At 47.5% G+C, this 20828-nt stretch overlaps 1 protein-coding gene across 4 annotated transcripts in view; it reads left to right on the top strand.

Annotated features, from left to right (window-relative positions):
- The window catches only part of FANCC (FA complementation group C), a 307766-nt gene that overhangs the window by 45813 nt on the left and 241125 nt on the right, over positions 1 to 20828 (top strand). Inside the window, exons 1-2 of one of the 4 annotated variants that reach the window (XM_089662130.1) lie at positions 2602 to 2670; positions 8022 to 8162. The gene's annotated coding sequence lies outside the window, so the exon portion shown is untranslated. Of the gene's footprint in view, positions 1 to 2601; positions 2671 to 3172; positions 3264 to 8021; positions 8163 to 20828 lie in introns of those variants that run through there. The other 3 variants (XM_089662132.1, XM_089662133.1, XM_089662131.1) reach the window with 3 other exon arrangements.

Here is a 20828-nt window from a genome sequence, read left to right as displayed (position 1 = left end):
CCTTCTCTGTCAGTGTGCACAGTGAGTGCTCTTCAAGCTTTTGAGTACCCAGTATTGGTCTCTCAGTTATGCAAGGCAGCTACCTGGTCTTCTGTTCACAGGGAGTTGTGGCATCAACAGATCCTAGCTTCACATGTAAACTCCTGCAGGCAGCAGTTTGATCCATTCAGATAACTCTGCTTGAAGTGTATCTAAACTCAAAAGCAAAAATGTAATATATTGTAATTCACCAAGCCTTAAAGTGTTACTAAACCCAGGACCCTGCATTCACTGTATCTGGTCTCCCACAGTACACACAACATGGAAATGCAATTATTTTAGTAAATATAAACTGCTAAATACCTTTTCTCATCATCAGTATATAGCATTATTGTGATTTCTTTCAGTGTCTGGCTGAGCACTGGTTAATCCTGCAGGAGGCGTTTTCCTTCTCCTCTGACTGTCCTATGAGGCTGCATGACCCCTGACCCTGTCTGGACAGCGCTGATTGGCCCTGTGTCAATCACACGCACCCCCCCCCCAAAAAAAAAAGCAGTACACACCAAACTGAGCATGTGCAGAGTGTCTCCTAGTGCTCTGTACTATCAGCAGATGGATTGGGGACAGTAGAAGGGGAGGATTAGAGGAGACAGGATCAAACAGCCTTTTTACATAATACAGAGGATTAACCCCTTACAATGAATCTACAATGAATATAACAAGCATGCTTTACTGCATATATAGAGTGATTGCACTTACTTCACCTTGCATAACAAAAAAATACTGGCATACATAAGATATCCAGAGACTGCAATACAATAACAAAATACATTTCTACAGATAATGTGTCAGCATCAGCAAGAATATTAATATTTTATAACATTACCAAATCTATATATAAATAATGAATCATGTTATTTCATATCAAAGACAAACGGCTGGTTCACATTATAGAAATGCAGTCCGGATGCTTCTGCATGCCTGTTTTTTATGTGTTCTGGTCCTTTTTTTATGCGTTTTGATGCATTTTTTTTCTTCACCTTAAATAAGGATGTGTGCATTCCGGTGTGTTTTACCCCATTCCAGTACAGGTCAGTGCAGAAAAAATGCTGCATGTGCTACTTTAGTCTGAAACTGGAACCTACTATCCATGCATTTTTGATGCAAAAATAGAAAAAAAACACTGGCCTGCATGTGGTGTAAACCAGCCGTAACTGTGGTGGTTGCGCTCATTTTCTTAAAGCAGAATTCCGGGAAAAAAAATGTTTGTACCATGCAGTGGGGCTGTGCTTGCACTGCATGGGCTAACTGTTCCTTTTCTGCCTAGGGTGTCCGTTTGTGAACCAGCGGTAATAGATCGCTGCTCAGTTCTCCGGCATTCTCGGAGAATACAGTTCTCCTGTGAATGCAGTTTATGAAGCAGTTCTCCGAACGAAGGGAGAACAGTCTACAAACTCTGGAAAACGGCTGATTTTACTATAATCTCGCGAGATTACAGTAAAAGATCAGTTTACTAAACAGAGGTAAATTATCTCTGCTTAGTTTTCGGTCCCTCTGATTCTCCAGCTCTGGGCTGGAGAATCTGGAGGGAGAACACAGATCTCCAGAGAAAGGCTGACATGATCTCCTGAGTGTCATAAACTGTGAATGACCAGAGAATAGCTGAGATCCGTTGAATCGCAGCTATTCTGTGTCATAAAAGGACACCTAGGGGTGATAAGAGTGGAGATATACTTACCTAATCCGCTGTCCCTCCAGCTTCTGCCCCCTGCACGCTAGCAGTCTTATGAATGGACTGTTCCTGATGTCATCACGCCCATAGTCCAGCTCCAGGCACGAGGACAGCAGGAACAGTCCACCGCTGCATGTGGGGAATCAACATTTTTGGGAGGTTTTAAGGGATAAGGGAAACCTTTAGGGGGGTCCTGGACAAAATGAGCAGTTAAAGCGGAGTTCCACCCAAAAGGGGAAGTTCCACTTTAAGCCTTTGTACTCCGCTCCCCATTAAGGATTGTCACCTTTAGGGAGTGGGTACCCAAATTTGACAGCTACCCGCTCCCACTGCGATCGGAAGCAGAGGGTATCCTCCCTCCCCGTAGTCTTCTGGGACACAAGACAGGTCCCAGAAGACTACGGGGCCATTCACAAAGCGCAGTGCGTCTCACATATGTGCAGTGGGCACCTGGCTGTGAAGCCACAAGATGTCACAGCCAGGTGCCCATACTGAAGATGTCGGGGAGAGAACACGGCCAGTGAAACCAGCCATGGTGAGGACACCACTGGACTGAGGGACAGGTAAGTGGCACTCAGCAGCTACATTTTTTGTAGCTGCTTTTATTTTTTTTCAAGTGGAGTTCTGCTTTAAATATCATTTCTTTTTCACATGCCACACCAAACTTCAGCATTTTCTTTCTTCGTATCTATCATACATGGCGCTTCAGCTGTAGTAGCACGATTTACTAAGCCGAGCTTCACACTGGAGTACAGCGCGATACAACAATCTCCTCATCCTCATACAAGTCAGTTATAACACATTATATGAGACGAGACCAGCACCTCACGATTTTACAATCTCCCTCGCTTGGCGCCAAATCATTCAGACCTTCCCGTCCAAACCCCGCCCCCATCCGCTCTGCGTCCTATCAGAATGCGGCTATTGGATGTTCCGGGTGTTCGGCGACACATGGCAGTGTATGTATCTGTGCAGTGTCCTGGTGTGTATGACTAGGTGTAGAGCCCAGCAGTGGGAAAGTCAGGAAGGCGGCAGTTGCTCTCTTCACAAGGGTCCCTGTTACAGGCGCTCTTTCTTGCTCGAACCCTGTATGGTCGGTTCGTTTTGGATGAGTGCAGGTCAGGGGACAAGTACTATCCGCCTGTAGTCTCCAGTGACAGTGCAGGTTTTGTCATCCCGGCTAGAACGTGCTCGTAGGGGTGTGTACGCTTTGTGCATGATAGATTTTCGTTATTGTAGTGAGATGGCAGTTGTGAAATCTGAATTAGGTATATTGTACAACCTCCCTTAGATCCACTAACGTGTATGTGGTATTGCCTGATTGGTAGATCCTCAATGTTAGAACGTTTTTTTAGATCTAAAGTTGATTGGTCAGATTGTAGTCTGTATGGTGAGCCTTACAGTGGTCATACATGCTCCAATCAATGACTGATTTCTCTCCTGATCAATCTCTTTCAATAGGCATAATTGATCTATAGTCATCAGTCCATACAAACAATAAAGGCACACGGGGGAACTGGATTTCAGCAGCTAGTTAACCCCTTCATGACAGGTAAAACCAATTATCATCTAAACACAGTTTTGCAATTTTGACATGTCAGTAAAACTGTACAATATTATCATGTATATTTCTTGCTATTACTATGCCCTACCACCAAAGAACAATCCAAAATAAATGCTCTTGCTCCTGACGATTGCAGTGATACCACACAGGGCAGCCTTCAGACATTTTGGGGCCCCTTACATGGCTTTAGGCCTGTGCGCCCTGGGGCCTAACTACCAACTTTACCCAGGGCTCACCCACTGAGTCCTTTAGTGCATCTGCTGTCATTTTAACACTCTTACAAGTGGTGCAGCAAAATGAAAATTCTGGTGCCAAAACCGATATTGAAAATTCAGAATGCATGTGGCCGAAACCGAAATGTCTGCGTAAGGTCGGGAGGCTCCAGTTTTTTTTTTTTTTTTTTTTTCTACTTTAGTGTATAGTTTTATTTATTTTTTTTAGCTTATGATTTTATTGCTATCATTTAGGGGACCAATAGTCCCCTATGTGATAGCATATGAGTGACAGGCCATCTTTGTAGGGGGGAAGGGGGGGCAGTGTGTGCAAGGAGGGGGCAGAAGAGGAGCAGTGCATACAGAGAGGCTCCCTCACTGGCTGTCACTATGTCAGTGCCAGTTTTTAAATGCAATTGCCAGCTTTTTGTTTTCTTCACTATAGCTCAGATAATGAGCTGTCCCTTTCCCCAGAGCTAAAGGAAACTTTGTTTCTTTTAGCTCAGGAACAAAGCTAAAGAGAAACAAAATGCCGATAGGGCTATTTTCGGCCGAAATTTCGGTGCATCCCTACTTACAACTAAATATATAAAAAATTGTATTCTAAGTCATCAGTGCTTGTATCCCCATATATCAAGCAAAGAGACATCCCCATATATTCAGCAAAGAAATGACCCAATCCAGCAAAGAGACATCCCCATATATTTAGCAAAGAGACGGCCCAATCCAGCAAAGAGACATTCCCATATATTCAGCAAAGAGATGGCCCAATCCAGCAAAGAGACATCCCCATACATTCAGCAAAGAGATGGCCCAATCCAGCAAAGAGACATCCCCATATATTCAGCAAAGAGATGTCGCAATCCAGCAAAGAGACATCCCCATATATTCAGCAAAGAGACGGCCAAATCCAGCAAAGAGACATCCCCATATATTCAGCAAACAGATGGCCTAATCCAGCAAAGAGACATTCCCATATATTCAGCAAAGAGATGGCCCAATCCAGCAAAGAGACATCCCCATACATTCAGCAAAGAGACGGCCCAATCCAGCAAAGAGACCCCCATATATTCAGCAAAGAGATGGCCCAATCCAGCAAAGAGACATCCCCATATATTCAGCAATCAGATGGCCCAATCCAGCAAAGAGACATCCCCATATATTCAGCAAAGAGACGGCCCAATCCAACAAAGAGACATCCCCATATAATCAGCAAAGAGACGGCCCAGTCCAGCAAAGAGACATCTCCATATATTCAGCAAAGAGACGACCCAATCTAGCAAAGAGACATCCTTATATATTTAGCAAAGAGACAGCCCAATCCAGCAAAGAGACATCCCCATATATTCAGCAAAGAGACAGCCCAATCCAGCAAAGAGACTGCCCCATCAAGCAAATAGCCCCATATATTCAGCAAAGAAACAGCCCAATCTAGCAAAGAGACACCCCAATCCAAAAAATAGACCACTCCATATATTCAGCAAAGAGCTAGATCAGTCCAGTAAAGAGACATTCCTATATAGCAAAGAGACTACAATCCAAACAGCCCAGTCCAGTAAAGGGACATCTCCACATTGTTAATACAATATGGTACATTCAATGCTCACAGCCAGGTCCTTCTAGTGGGCACCTCCACACAGTTCAGATGGAAGACCCCCTCCCTGCGCACACAGCCATCCCAGTCAGAGGAATCCCCCAGAATGAGCTTGGACTTGAACCTGGGACAACATGAATGTGGTTGTCCCAGGTGGCAGAGAGGAGACTGCGATCTGTAGCAATTAAAAAGAACATCTTTCCCTAGTCAAGAGGACTATTTCTTCACTTTCAGTTGCAGGTGTAGTAATAAAATCTGGTGCAGCTGTGCATGGTAGCCAATCAGCTTCTAGCTGCAGCTTGTTCAATTAATCTTTCACCATAAGCCCTGGTTTACACCCTATTGTTCGCACTGGAACTGTTCAAATGAATTTGCACAATTTTAAAGTCGGATCCAGTGTGAACCAGGGATACAACCTGGAAACTGGTTTCTCTGCAGATCTGCATCAGATTTTGCACCCTCCAGTTTTAGTAAATCAACACCACTGTATCTTTTCCTCCATTCAAGAAGAGAAAACAACCCAGGAGCATGTTCAACAGTGGCTGATTACTGTGATAGCCAATCAGAAGCTATCAAAGCATTCAGTTAGTAAGAGACTCAGAGCTGTCACTAACAGCTTGGTCTGCTGGGTGCACACTGTGCAGCACTCTCTCAGCAGTTCATAAATGCAGCCACACAGGTAAAAACTCACTTCCACGAGGCCACATATACACTCACTGGCCACTTTAATAGGTGCACCTTGCTAGTACTGGGTTGGACCCCCTTATGCCTTTAGAACTGCCTTTATTCATGGTGGCATAGATTCAACAAGGTGTTGGAAACATTCCTCAGAGATTTTGGTCCATATTGAACTGATAGCATCACACAGTTGTTGCAGATTTGTTGGCTGCAAATCCATGATGCGAGTCTCCCATTCCATCACATCCCAAAAGTGCTCTATTGGATTGAGATCTGGTGACTGTGGATGCCATTGGAGTATAGTGAACTCATTGTCATGTTCAAGAAACCAGTTTGAGATGATCTGAGCTTTGTGACATGGTGCATTATCCTACTAGAAGTGACCATCAGAAGATGGGTACACTGTAGTCATAAAGGGATGGACATGGTCAGCAACAATAATCAGGTAGGCCGTGGCATCTAAACGATGCTCAATTGATACTAAGGGGCCAAAAGTGTACCAAGAGATTATCCCCCAAACCATTACACCATCACCACCAGCCTAAAGCATTAATAGGCAGGATGGATCCATACTTTCATGTTGTTTACACCAAATTCTGACCCTACCATCTGAATGTCGCAGCTGAAATCGAGACCAGGCAAGGTTTTTCCAATCTTCTATTGTCCAATTTTGGTAAGTCTGTGCGAATTGTAGCCTCTGTTTTCTGTTCTTAGCTGACAGGAGTGGCACCGGGTGTGGTCTTCTTCTGCTGTAGCCCATCTGCTTCAAGGTTCGAAGTGTTGTGTGTTCAGAGATGGTATTCTGCATACTTTGGTTGTAACAAGTGGATATTTGAGTTACTGTTGCCTTTCTATCATCTCAAACTAGTCTGCCCATTCTACTCTGACATCAACAAGGCATTTTCGTTCATACAACTGCTGCTCACTGGACATTTTCTCTTTTTAGGACAACTCTCTGTAAACCCTAGAGATGGTTGTGCATGAAAATCCCAGTAGATCAGCAGTTTTTTAAATAACTCAGATTAGCCCATCTGGTACCAACAACCATGCCAAGTCGTTCAAAGTCACTTAAGTCCCCTTTCTTCCCCATTCTGATGCTTGGTTTGAACTTCAGCAAGTCGTCACCACGTCTAGATGCCTGAATGCATTGAGTTGCTGCCGTGTGATTGGCTAATTAGCAATTTGTGTTACCAAGCAATTGTACAGGTGTAACTAATAAAGAGGTTGGTGAGTGTATGTGTATACATGTTGGGAAGGGGTTAAGATATGATAGTATGTTATCAATCACATTTCTGTTTCCACAGTGTAATCTCATACTCTGATTGAGAATAGATTGTATTCATGAATGTAGTATTTCAAAGCTGCTGGTCGATGCAGAATGATTAGTAATTTTCTGTCCTGGCCGATCAACTCAGTTTGAGCAAAACCAATCTAAACTGAGCCAGAATTGACTGATAGGGAAAATGGCTTTTAAATTGTTTGACTTGTTGTGAGAGAGATCTGTAGTTTCAGTATGGGTAACCTCCTGTCCTGGATTGTGCCTTAGCCTTGGTTGCTATTTCTGATTGTGTTCTAGAACGCATGGAATCGCATGACAAGTGAAATAACATGAGTTTCTATGGAGGCCGTTTATGCAGTGCATGAATGAGTGGTCTAGGTGAGCGAAGTGGGAGCGGGTGCCTGTCAGTAATAGGGGAGAGGAGGATGAGCGGAACTTCACATTTTAGGTGAAGTTCCATTTTAAGTAAGCATAAGAAAACATGTGACTGCAGACTAATGCAATTGCATTTGTTATGATAATCATAGTGTGAATGGGCCCTTAGAAGAAATTATGTGTGATGAGCATATAGTCACACACTGAGAAGACAGTCCCCCCTTCCTGCTATATACCCATTCAAGCTAAAGTTGGCCATTGATGGGTAGAAAATTGTTCTTTACTACCATAAAATTCCGACATGCTTGTTTTTTTTTTTTTATCATAAATCTTTGCATTTCAGAATCGAGATGAGCCTATTATCATTTTGGGCTCGTATGCATTTGCTTCAAAATGTGACATTGGACATACTTTTTTAAAGCACTTAATGTCAGTCAAAGCACCTGTCACTTAATAAAATGTTTACACATTGTTTGTTTTGCTTTACTTCAAAAATTATACCCCATGTCACTTTCTTGGTGCTTCAAAGCATGTCCAAAGCTTCCATAGAAATCTCTGACAAAGTTCGCTTCTAGCACCTGCAGCTTTAGCTTCTCTTTGTTTTATAGGTATTGCAGGTATGAGATATCCCAAGATGCACTGGTAATCAACAAGCGAATCGGAAAGACATTGTCGGCAGTCACTTCAGGTTCATGTATATATATTCTGGGAGTGTCTGGAAGTCACATCTGGTGTGGAGCAGCAGGAAGGTAAGCTGGTTCATACTGGAGCGGAGCAACTAGCTGATGGCGCACATGTTGTGCAACATGGGAACGCTATACAGAATGTGAGTGGGGACCGGAGAAAGAGAGAACTGAGCAGCAGAGAATTAGAGCTGGGTGACTGGAGTAGAGAAACTAGCAATGTCACACTTGGTGCACAGTGTGGGAACAATATAGCGAGAGGTAACTGGGGACCAGAGAGGTAGTAGGATTGGCAAACAAGAGGATCTGAAGAGCTGGGAGTTACTACTGAGCGGGGGATCAGCAGAGTTGGGGTTATTACTCAGCGGGGGGATAAGCAGAGCCAGAGGTTACTACTGAGCGGGGGATCAGCAAAGCTTGGGATTACTACTGAGTTTAAGATCAGCAGAGGTGGGGGTTACCATTGAGTGCGGCATCAGCAGAGCTAAGTGTACTAATACGCTGGAGATCAGCTGAGCTAGGTTACCAATGAGCTGGGGATCTGCTGAATTGGGGTACTAATGAGCTGGGGATCTGTTTACAACAAATTGAAAATCAACACACACACAGGGCATTTGCCAAGCTTCATTACAGCTTCAAAAAGGCATCAAAAACACATACAAAAACACGTTCAAGTGGTAGGCGCTTTAATGTGTCGTAAAGTCGAAAGTGTAAATGAGCCCTGAGCTAGAAAGTGCACTGCAACACACAATCAAAATATCTGTACTACTTTTTTCCCTAGTCATCTTCTAGGACAGCTCACTTGAGAGATAGGGCTCCTCCCAGGAAACACCCGCTCCACCTTTTTTTCCCTTTATAGGCGTCCTCTCTCCCATTGGCCCCCAGTTTTAGTGTTTCCTCCGGCCAGGAAGGAGCTACGCCCGTTTTTTATTTTTAGTCTGGGCTCTCTGGCGGAGTACAGAGGGTCCCTGGCTGAGGCCCCCCCTTCCTCCAAGCGAGGCAGGGGCCTTGTGAGGGGGGGACCTTTCAGCCAGATTCATCCTGGAGTGCCCTTTGTAGGGTGGGGGCGTCGGCCCCAGATGGTCCCAGTGGGGCTCTCCAGGAGGGTAGAGCCCGCTCCGCCGACCGAGGCATTGGTGCCTTTCCCTGCGGGGGTTTCAGGTAAGTCTTACCTGCTCCTGGATCCACGCAGCATGGCCAGGAGGCGCGGCTGCGGAAGGTCTGGACGCTGCGAACGCGTCACTTCCGGGCGCCGGGTGACGTCACTTCCGGCGCAGGAGCATGGAACGGCCGCCGCCATCTTGGAAATGGGCGGCGGACCGTGGAAGGAACCCGTGCCACGGCCGCTTCTCCACCGGCGGCCGTGAGAGGGAGGTCGGCGAGGGGGGATCGCGGGGGGGGGGCGGAGCCCACCAGCCCCTGAAAAACCGCCGCACTGAGGCAGAGTCTGCGGCAGCATGGAGGCAGATCTGTCAGGAGCGGGGGAGGCCTGCAGTAAGGTAAGGGCCTTTGTTTGGCCACTCTTCTTTATTTCCCCCCCCTCCCCCCCCACCCCCCCGGGATAATTGGGTACCCCCACGCACACACAGCCCCCCTCTCCCCCCCCCAGGCCCACGGCTGGAACTTTCACAGTGGCACAGGGGGGGGGAGGCGTTACTTTCACAAACGCATGAACGCATGTATCTCCTTGTCCCCAGATGGGCCCACAGGAGGAGGATAGAGGGGAGAAAGAAGCTCCTTGTGAGCAGAAAAAGAAGTGTGCCACTTGTAGGAAGAAACTGGCGAGCTCCTGGAGGAAGCAGCTCTGCCAGGGGTGTATAGACAAGCTCATCAAGAAGGAGTCTGGATCTCTTTTCAAAGACTTCCTACAGAATATGACGCAAGAGATGTCCAAGACATTTCAAAGCTTCAGGGAACAGAAGCCGGGGCCGGCCCAGGATGAGCCCCAACCGGGCACTTCAGGCAGCACCCAAGGGGGGAAAAAGAGGAAGCTGGACAAGGTAGCGACTGTAAGGGACTGGGAAGAAGCCGAACAGTCGGACACCTCAGATTCGGAGGAGGGTGAGATTGAGGCTCAGGGCCCAAAGGCAGACAGGTTCCTTTTTCAGGTGGAAGACACGGAGGACCTGTTAAAGGTGATCTACGAGACCCTGGATCTGGAGGAGGAACAGCAGGACCTCTCTCTCCACGACCAACTGTACGCAGGGCTACAGGCAAAAAGCAGCCGTACATTCCCAGTGCACCCTGCCCTATGGTCCACGATCAGGAGAGAATGGGAAGAGCCGGAGAAGAAGGCTTTCCTTCCCAAGAACCTCAAGAGACGTTTCCCCTTTAAGGAGGAAGATGCCTCGGTTTGGGAGACTTGCCCGAAGCCAGACGCCCCTCTCTCTCGAGGATCTCGAAGGAAACGGACCTGTCCTTTGAAGACGGTGGGTCCCTAAAGGACCCGATGGATCGGAAAGCGGATGCGTTCCTGAAGAGGGCATGGGAAGCGTCCGCAGTAAATTTCAAACCTGCAGTGGCGACGACCTGCGTGTCCAGAACCCTGGATGTGTGGTTGGGGCAGCTCCGTTCAGATCTGGAACAAGGCACCCCGGGGGAAGAGATTCTGAAATCGCTGCCGGTGCTGGAGAAAGCGGTAGCCTTCATCGCAGACGCATCAGCAGAGACCATCAGACTCTTTGCTAGATCTACAGCGCTCATAAACACGGCAAGGAGGGCTATCTGGCTGAAATCTTGGCAGGGGGACCTGGCCTCCAAGTCTAAACTCTGTGGCCTGCCGTTTGAAGGAAAACTCCTTTTTGGCCCGGAGCTGAATTCAGTCCTGGAAAGGTCGGCCAACAGGAAAAAGAGCTTCCCGGTCCCCAGCAGGCAGGTTGGACGGAAGGGGTTTCGCCCATCCAGGCGATACACATCGAGGGAAGCTAGGTTCCAAACCCAGCGCCCAGGCTGGGGCGCGAGAAGAGGCAGGAACGAGCCGAGAGGCAGGGGAGGGTTCCTCTTCAACCCAAGCCAGAATAGACCCAAAACCCAGCCGAAGTGACTGGAGAGGCCAGGTGGGAGCGAGGCTGGGGCGCTTCCACGCACAATGGCTAAGGATAACCCAGAACACCTACATTCTGGAGGCCATTCACAGGGGGTACAGAATAGAGTTCACAAGGGCCCCCCCTCAGAGATTCTTTGCAACACCCCTGCCAAAGGACAGGGCCATGGCAGATGCATTGGTGGACCTCCTACAGAATATGCTCAGTCAGAATGTAATCTGCCAGTTGAGAGAAGAGGAAAGGGGAAGTGGATTCTTCTCCCATTTCTTTCTAAGGAAAAAACCGTCAGGTACTTACAGGATGATATTGAATCTGCGGAAGGTGAACGAGTTCGTGAGGCCCAGCAAGTTCCGTATGGAATCCATATACACGGTGAAGGAACTCCTATCACCTGGGGTGTTTATGGCCTCGATAGATCTGCAAGACGCATACCTGCATGTCCCGATAAGAGAAGAATCCAGGAGATTCCTGAGGTTTGCGCTGGAAGGCGAAAAGGGTCCTGTGCTATTTCAGTTCAACACACTCCCCTTCGGCCTGTCGTCGGCCCCGAGGATATTTACCAAGATTCTAGCGGAGCCTTTAAGAGTCTTGAGACTGGAAGGGATAAACATCATCCCCTATTTGGACGACCTGCTTTTATTTGCGGACACAGAAGGAGGCCTGAGATCCCACATCGAACGTACGATATCTTTTCTGGAAAGTTTGGGGTGGCTTATCAACAAAGAGAAGTCACAGCTAACCCCCTCCAGGAGGATTACGTACTTGGGGTACGTCCTGGACTCCGCACATGCCCGCTCGTACCTGACATCAGAAAAAGCCCTCAACCTGCGGCAGGACACAAGGGCCCTCTAGAGGATGTCGACCTGCACGGTCAGGACCGCGATGAGGATAATCGGGAGGATGACAGCGGCAATACCAGGGGTGCAATGGGCGCAACTTCACTCCAGGGTTCTGCAAAATCACACCCTTTCCCACTGGGACGGCAGCCGAGCGGGTCTGAGTTCCAGGATCCGCATCACGCACAAAGTGAGGGAATCGCTAAGGTGGTGGGGAAGCATCCTCACCTTGGAACAAGGAAGAAGTTGGAGGCTGGCCAGCCCAGTGCGGATCACCACGGATGCAAGCATGACTGGTTGGGGCGCCCATATGGAAGACGGCCTGGCCCAGGGCATGTGGGGTGCAGTAGACTCCAGCAAGTCGTCAAATTACAGGGAGCTGTTGGCAGTTTTCAAGGCACTTACGACCTTTCAGGAAAAGATAAGGGGGAGAGGTGTCCAGATTCTCTCCGACAATACCACAGCAGTGGCATATTTGAACAGGCAGGGAGGCACAAGGTCCCCAAGGCTAATGGAGTTGTCCGGATCCCTCCTGAGCTGGGCGGAGGAAAACCTAGAGTTCATCACGGCAGTACATCTGAAAGGGGACCTGAACCAGTTGGCGGATCAGCTGAGCCGAAGAGAGGTCATCCAGACAGAATGGTGCCTCAGCCAGTCAGCGTTCGATCAGATATGCGCCAGGTGGGGCTCCCCCTCCATGGATCTCTTTGCCAACGGCCAGAACACAAAGCGGGAGAGATACTTCTGCCTGCAGAAGGACCCCAAAAGCGCGGGGATAGATGCGCTAGACCAGCAGTGGGAAGGAGACCTCCTTTATGCCTTCCCTCCATTCAGACTACTGCCGAAGGTGGTACAGAAGATCCAGTTGTCTCAAGCCAAAGTTATTCTGATCGCGCCATTCTGGCCCAAGAGATCTTGGTTCTCCCGGTTGAAGGAGCTAAGTTTAGCAGACCCATGGATGATACCACCCACACGCGATTTACTCACCCAAGGGAGAGTGTTGCATCCTCATCCAGAAAGGCTGTCCTTAGCGGCGTGGCTTCTGAGCGGGACAGGCTAGCAGAAAAGGGGCTGTCGGCAAGAGTGGTCGCCACCCTCTTGGATGGCCGGAAGAGGTCGACGAACGCCTTGTACGACAAGGTCTGGAAGAAGTTTTCCGCCTGGAAGGTCAGAAACGAGGCACTGGGCGCCCCCATTTTGCATACAGTTCTTGAATTCCTTCAAGCCGGGGCGGATAAGAATCTGGCCGCCAATACCCTCAAAGTACAGGTAGCGGCTCTGTCGAACTTTCTGGAGCTGAGGTTGGCTGCAGACCCATTAGTAATCAGATTCCTGAAGGCGCCGTGCCCCGTCCATGCCAAAATACCCCACATGGGACCTGGGCACAGTCCTGAGCTCACAGGTCACAGAGCTTTCAGCAAGGGCCTTTCGAACCGCTGGATGAGTGTTCGCTCAGATCTTTGACTCTTAAAACCATCCTCCTCACAGCACTAGTTTCTGCCCGCAGAGTCAGCGAGTTGCATGCCCTTTCAGTGATTGAGCCGTACTGCACCATCTTATTGGATAGAATCATCCTCCGCACGGACGCGGCCTTTCTACCTAAGGTCGCGTCACACTTCCATAGATCTCAGGAAATAGTAATACCTTCCCTGGAGGCCGATCGGGGCAGCACGGAGGACTATAGCAGGTTAGACGTTAGAAGATGTTTGATTACATACATCGAACGCACAAAGACATGGAGACACTCGTCCCGGCTTTTCGTCCTATTCCAGGGGCCAAGGAAGGGGGACGGTGCCTCCAAGGGCACCATCGCCAGATGGATCAGGGAGGCAGTTTCGGAAGGTTACAAGACGGCAGGCCTGTCACCACCGCCCGGCCTAAAAGCCCACTCCACGAGGGCCACCACGGCGTCCTGGGCGGAAAAAGGGGGGCCTCCCCCGGACAGATCTGCAGAGCCGCAACGTGGTCCAGTTTCGCCACCTTTACTAAGCATTACAGGCTGGATCTGATCAGCAGCAAGGACCAGGCATTTGGCAGGAAGGTCCTACAAGCAGGGTGCCCGCCCTAATGTACGTATTTCTATTCTACTCCTCTCAAGTGAGCTGTCCTAGAAGATGACTAGGGAAAACGCAGTTATTTACCTGTTAACTGTATTTCCAGGAATCTTCTAGGACAGAGTAACTTCCCCCCGATTACTGTTTGATCACACAATTATGTGCAGGTATGTTGCGAACCTATGAGGGGATATCTTTATTACCGGTTTTCTTCTTTGTTTTCTCCTAGGCCTTCGGTCATATTCTTATACTGGGGGCCAATGGGAGAGAGGACGCCTATAAAGGGAAAAAAAGGTGGAGTGGGTGTTTCCTGGGAGGAGCCCTATCTCTCAAGTGAGCTGTCCTAGAAGATTCCTGGAAATACAGTTAACAGGTAAATAACTGCGTTTTTTTTTTCTCAGTGGAGTACACTGCAACATGAAATAACCTTTATTTCTCTAGTCATCTTCCAGGATGGCACACCTGAGAGATGACTAGTTCCACCTGACAGGAAAAGCAATAAAAAGAACAACACAGTTTAAATTCTCCGCCCTTCCCTCGACTCCTCAGTTTTTGATTGTGTTTCCCTGGCAACAAAATGTTTGTTTCTCTTTTGGAGACCTGAGGCCTGGGGCTGGAAGGTCCCTCCTGGGGGGTTAGGCAGCTGAGCCGGGGAGGGCAGGCTGTGAACCAGGTCACTCACCCACTCCAGGGGTCCCTGGATGTAGGAGCTTTCTGGGCACAGGGGAGGTATGCCTGGTGTTCCAAGGACAGGTGCCCTTCTTCCCTCATTCATGGCAGCAGGAAGGCAGAACAGAAGAGGACCAGGCCGCGAGGTGCTGTGGGAATGCTGGCCAAAAACTGTGTGGCGGTCATCCTTAAGGCAGGCAGGGCAGCCATGGTGAAGTCTGACGTTAGCTATGCTAAGGGCTGGTGGGCAGCCAGGTAGAGAACCTGGTTTCTGTGGGTGCAGGACCAGAAGCGGGAGCGAGGCTGCGGACCAAACCTTGTTCTCAGTCGGATTTCAGGTTAACGCAGGACTTCTGCTGTAAAGATGGCGGCGCATTCCCTTTTTCATGAGACTAGCGAGGAGCCTCCAGAAATCACTTCAGGAGACTGGTGAAGGTGTTGCAGCCCTGAAGGGCCCTGTTGAGATGGAAGGCGAGGCAGTGGCTGCAGCCAGTGAGAAGACAATGGGTGGTGAGTCTAACTCTGCTGGTGTGAGAGTGGAGGGGGGTAGAGTCCTTACCCACTCCCCTACTGGTGTTCTTAAGAGATACTGAGCTAACTGGTGGCCCTTGTTTGTCTCTCTTTAGAGTTGTGTGGAACCACCCAGGAGAGTGCACACAAGACACCTAAGGCTAAAGCCGCCCCCCCAGCTCCAAACGGTGTGGTTATTGCTCAATGGCTGCAATGATAAAGTCCCGCAAGATCATGCCAGACTTTTTTGTTACAAATGTATCCGCAAGTTGTCAGGGAAAGAAACTTGCGGTTATGGATTTTCTGTTGGTGCAAACGGAGATGTTAGCCACCTTACAATCCTTTAACACAGCTCTGACATCCAGGGAGGTGGATACTCGGTCCCCTAGGGAAGGATTATCTTCCCAGGAGGGGACTTGGACTGGGAAGCAGTGTGGGGGGGTCTGGAATCCTCATCTTCTCAGGTCACAGAGGAGGAAGACTTAGAGGAGACTGAAATCTCTGACCAAAGCTCCTTGGGAGAGGGGGAAGAATTGGAAGGTGCTAGCCAGGCTAGCGAGGATTCTAGACCGGGCAGACACCTTGTTGTGGTGGAAGATATGGAGGGATTCTTAAGGGCTAGTTATGCCTCAGAGGACATCCCAAAACCACCAACGCAGGTCTCAGCCTAAGATAAGATGTATAGGGGGTTGATGAGGCCGCAGGCTAGGGTACTACTCGTGCACTGGAAAAGGCGGTACCCCTTTGAGGAAGAGAAATTCTTTAAGACTCCCATGCTAGATGCTGTGTCATCACAAGTATCCAAAAAATCTGACCTGTCTTTTGAGGATTCAGATAACTTCAGGGATCAGGTGGACCGTAGGTATGAGACACTGTTGTGTAGAGCGTCAGATACCGATGCCGCTACTATGGCCCCAGTCTTGGCATCCGCTTGCAGTGCTAGGAATACTGATGCTTGCATGCATAGAGTAATTGATCACCTCTCTCGGGATACCAAGAAAGAAGGGGAAGCCCAGACAGAAGAGGTGTTAGAATCCCTGGAGTTGGTCAGTAAGGCAGTCGCCTACTTAGCAGATGCTGTGATGGAGATCGTGAGGACATCAGCTAAGACTGCAGCACTTCTCAACTCAGCCCAGAGGGCAGTGTGGGTTAAGACCTTGGAGGGCGATCAAGAGCCCGACTCTGTGTTCTGCACTTTGAGGGTTTCTTACTGTCTGGCTCAGGGCTGGACCAGGTTTTATTGGGGTCTGCCGAAAAGGGGAAAAAGTTCCCTGTCAAGGCCAAAAAGGATAAAGGGAAGAAGTTTTTTCGAGCCCCCCCTTAATCAGGGCAAGCAAAGATTTAGGAAGGAGTTGCATAAAAAATGGCCCAACAAGGGGAGACAGAAAGGGAGCTTCCTTTTTTCCGGCTCCAAGCCCACCAGTAAGGACCCCAAATGACATAGATCTCAGGGTGGGTGGAAGGCTGTCCAGGTTTCTCCAACAATGGGGGAAAATTTCGGAGAGCCCTTACATCCTGCAGTTGATAAGGGAGGGGTACCAGTTGGAATTCTCTTCACTCCCTCCTCATTCCTTTTGTGTTGACTTGTCCCCCTAGAGACAGGACAAAGGCAGAAGGTCTCTTTAGAGGGATCAGGGATTTAGCAGATCAGGAGGTAATTGTCCCTGTGTCAAACAACCAGCTCTTTCAGGGATTTTATTCCCACGTCTTCGTGGACACGAAACCTTTGGGGAAATTCCGCTTGATCATAAACCTAAGAAGGTTGAACAGTTTCCTGTGGTTTAAAAAGTTCCATATGGAAAGTATTTACAGTGTACGGAAACTTCTGCTCAAGGGAGTTTTTATGGCCACTGTGGACCTCAGGGAGGCCTTCTCCCACCCCTCCACACCCCAGAATTCCAAGCCTTCTTATGGTTCGCTATTTTCACTAAACAGGGTCAGTCATTGGCAGTTCCGAGCCCTCTCTTTTGGGCTGCCGGCCAGTCCAAGAATATTCACCAAGGTCTTGGCTGAGGTAGTAGCATATTTACACCTTCAGGGGATTTCCCTCATCCCTTACCTAGATGATCTGATGATCTGCGGATTCTCACAGCTCCTGGACCTAGCTCAGGAGATCTTAGGATGGGCAGAGAGCAGGGTCCTTTCAGTGTTGGTGGTCGACATAAAGGGGTCGGCCAACATGAAAGCAGAATTTCTCAGGTCTTTTTTCAGATAAGGTTTTTGGCAGCCCGGAAATAGACCTTTTTGCCTACAGGAAAACAGGAAGGTGAGGCAGCGGTTTTACCTGGCCCATAAGCAGGGGTTTTTCAAGCTGGCATATGCATTGCAAGATCTACTTTTAGGGTTCTTGGACTCTTCTTTTAGCATTAAATGATCAGCCCTTGGCCTGAATTTGCTGGGGCAGCAAGTCCTGGACAAATTAGTAGTCATTTGAAATCTACGACAGTTGTTTTATATTATTTTCCTCACAGTGGAATAGATCATTTCAGATAATTTGTCGATCTTATTGAATCCCTTGTATGACTCATAGGCATCCACAGCCTTCTTTTTTAAGGGTTTTAGAGAGCTTTTTGATCCTGGCATGACAACACCACACATGTTGATGGCAAAGAGAACATCATACCCTAGATGTCTGAAGTATAACCACTTCAGCTCTCATACTTTTCTTACTTTTATACCCCTTATAGACATGGGCAATTTTTACATTTCCACTATGGGCCTGTGTATTCAATAACTAAAATAAGTAATACTATTGTTTTACTTCTTTTTACTATTTTGACCATTGTTTTAAAATAGCAGCTGTTTTGTAAATAAAAAGTATACTTTTCTTATATAATTTGTCCCATTTATAATGACACTTAATATGTGCTATATTAAAGCAGTAGTAAACACTGATTGCTCATTTGTACATAGAGGTAAGCCTATAGTAAAGCTTACCTGTACATACAAGGAATATCTCCTAAATGTGCACTGTCTAGGAGATATTCACTACTTCTGCAGCCAGTGACATCACTGCCAGGGTGTCGTCATCGTGGCCTAGCCATTCAAATGGACAGAGCCTGCAAGCCCAGAAGGAACTCGGCGAAGATGGATGCCCTGTCAGCAGTGACAGTGTGCCTCCAGAGGACTTCGTTTTAAGGTAAGTCTTTCATAATGTGCTAGTATATGAAGCATACTAGCACATTAGGCTCTTAACTTGCAGGGGATTTAGATTTTTTTTTTAAAGGGTCGTTGCTACCGCTTCCAAAATTTTTTTTTCCATTTTTGCACATTGTTTTAATGCAACACTGAAAAAATAACCAAAAAAAAGAAAGAAAAAAATGGAAACACCTTTTAGTGTCAAACTCCCAAATCAATTGTTAGTACCCAAAACAAAAGTAAAAAATCATAGTGCAGAAGTTCCTTAAAGACTTTATTCAAAAGCGTTTCATAATATGCAGAGTTAATGCAGCAGTGAAGATAGCCTTTGCAGAGTTTATGTAGCAGTGAAGATAACCTTTGCAGAGTTAATGCAGCAGTAAAGATAGTCTCTGCAGAGTCTATGGTGGTGGAAACATTCTGCTTTGGGGGTATTTTTCTGCTAAGGGGACAGGACAGCTGCACCGCATCAAAGGGATGATGGACGGGGCAATGTACCATCAAATCTTGGGTGAGAACCTTCTTCACTCAGCCAGGGCATTGAAAATGGGTCGTGGATGGGTGTTCCAGCATGACAATGGCCCAAAACACACGGCCAAGGCAACAAAGGAGTGGCTCAAGAAGAAGCATATTAAGGTCCTGGAGTGGCCTAGCCAGTCTCAAGACCTTAATCCAATTGAAAATCTGTGGAGTGAGCTGAAAGTTTGAGTTGCCAAACGTCAGCCACCAAACCTTAATGACTTGGAGAGGATCTGCCAAGAGGAGTGGGCCAAAATCCCTCCTGAGATGTGTGCAAAACCTGGTGGCCAACTACAGGAAATGTCTGACCTCTGTGATTGCCAACAAGGGATTTGCCACCAAGTACTAAAGTCATGTTTTGTGAAGGGGATCAAATACTTATTTCCCTCATGAACATTGCAAATCAGTGCATAATTTGTTAGACATGCATTCTTTTGAATTTTTTGTTGCTATTCTGACTCTGTGTTCCAATACACCTACCATTCGATTTTTAGACTGATCATTTCTTTGTGAGTGGGCAAACATTCAAAATCAGCAGGGGATCAAATACTTATTTCCTTCACTGTAAGTGGATGCAGCATCGGTCCCCCGTTGGCTCTAAGTGTGAGAACAACTGGTCTGCACTGGGCTGTGGAGGGGTGATGGAGCGACTGGCTCAGGCTTGCTGAGAGGCTGAGCCAGGTGGCGCTCCAGACTCTGGGATGGATCTTGACTTTAAAGAACGAATTGCACTCCTGTGATCCACAGGTTTGGCTGTACTTTTCCTTTAAGAAGCATCTTTTCAGAAAAATATATCTAAGACAACACCCACTAGGCTGGAAAAATAAAGGAAAAAGGTAAAAAAGAAAAAGGTATTCCTCAGATCAAGTCCCCCTTGCTGCACCATGTGCTTTTCCTTGCAGAAATCACCCTTTGAACCCATTGGATATACCCTTAGATGACTTCTTTTGCAAGGTGGCATTTCTGGTTACCATCACATCTGACAAATGTTTCTCATAGTTGGTGCCATTCCTTCTTATTCAAACTGACAAAGTAGTCCTACGCACAAGGACATCCTTTTTTCCCAAGGTGGTATCAAACTATCACCTCAGTGAACATATAGCTCCCCCAACTTTATGCTTCACTCCAAATCAACTCAAGGAAATTTTGAGTCTACCTCAAAGCAGCAGGAAGATAGATTCCCTATTTTTTCTGCCCTCAGGACCTCGCAAGGAACACCCTGCTTTCAAGTCATACCATTGCTTGCTGGATCAGCCGATTGCTAGAGCTTTCAATCTAAAGGGCAAAACTCCTCTTGCACTTCTACTCACTCACTCTACCAGATTGGTTGGTGTTTCTGGGCCATTTTGGCACCAGGCCTTTGTAGCCTGTACTACGTGGATGTCCAATCTTCTGCAGATGCAGCATCCGGCTGCAAGTTGCTTACAGCAGTTCTCTAAGCTGGGTCTGTTGGCACAGTTCTGTTTACCTATTTGTTGCCCACCCTTCTCAGTCACTGCTCGGGGACATCCAAAGGTCTATGAATACTCAGTCTGTGTCCTATACTATGCAATTAGGTTAAGAGGAATTTTTAATGACCTAAAAAGTTCAGTACAAGAGAGAGGCCACCCTCCTTTCTATTCCTTAGGTACTCTTTATTGCTTGCTAAAAAACTGAGGATTCATGGAGTGGCGCATTGTTATAGCGGAGGTGCCCATAAAGCATGTCTTCCAAAAGTTGGCCAGTGTCCAGTCACCTAAAGGTTCGAGCCTATACCTCAGAGTCTATGAATTCTCAGCCTGTGTCCTGTTCTGGAGTCAAAGATATATATTCCTCCTTTTGCCTACTTTTACACTTTAGTTAATAGAGGCGTTTACCTGCAAGATTTCTGGCTGTGCAGACACTATGATATAATGTTGTAGTTTGAAGTATGGGACCCAAAGCAGACTGAGAAGAACTGACCCTAGTCTATGGCTATCAGGA

Source organism: Staurois parvus, unplaced genomic scaffold, assembly GCF_062004578.1.
Source record: "Staurois parvus isolate SC_StPar_1 unplaced genomic scaffold, SC_StPar_1.0 ptg001432l, whole genome shotgun sequence".
In the NCBI taxonomy this organism is placed as follows: Eukaryota; Metazoa; Chordata; class Amphibia; order Anura; family Ranidae; genus Staurois; species Staurois parvus.
Note: the sequence above shows the minus strand (reverse complement) of the source record. Positions and strands in the feature narration are given on the sequence as shown.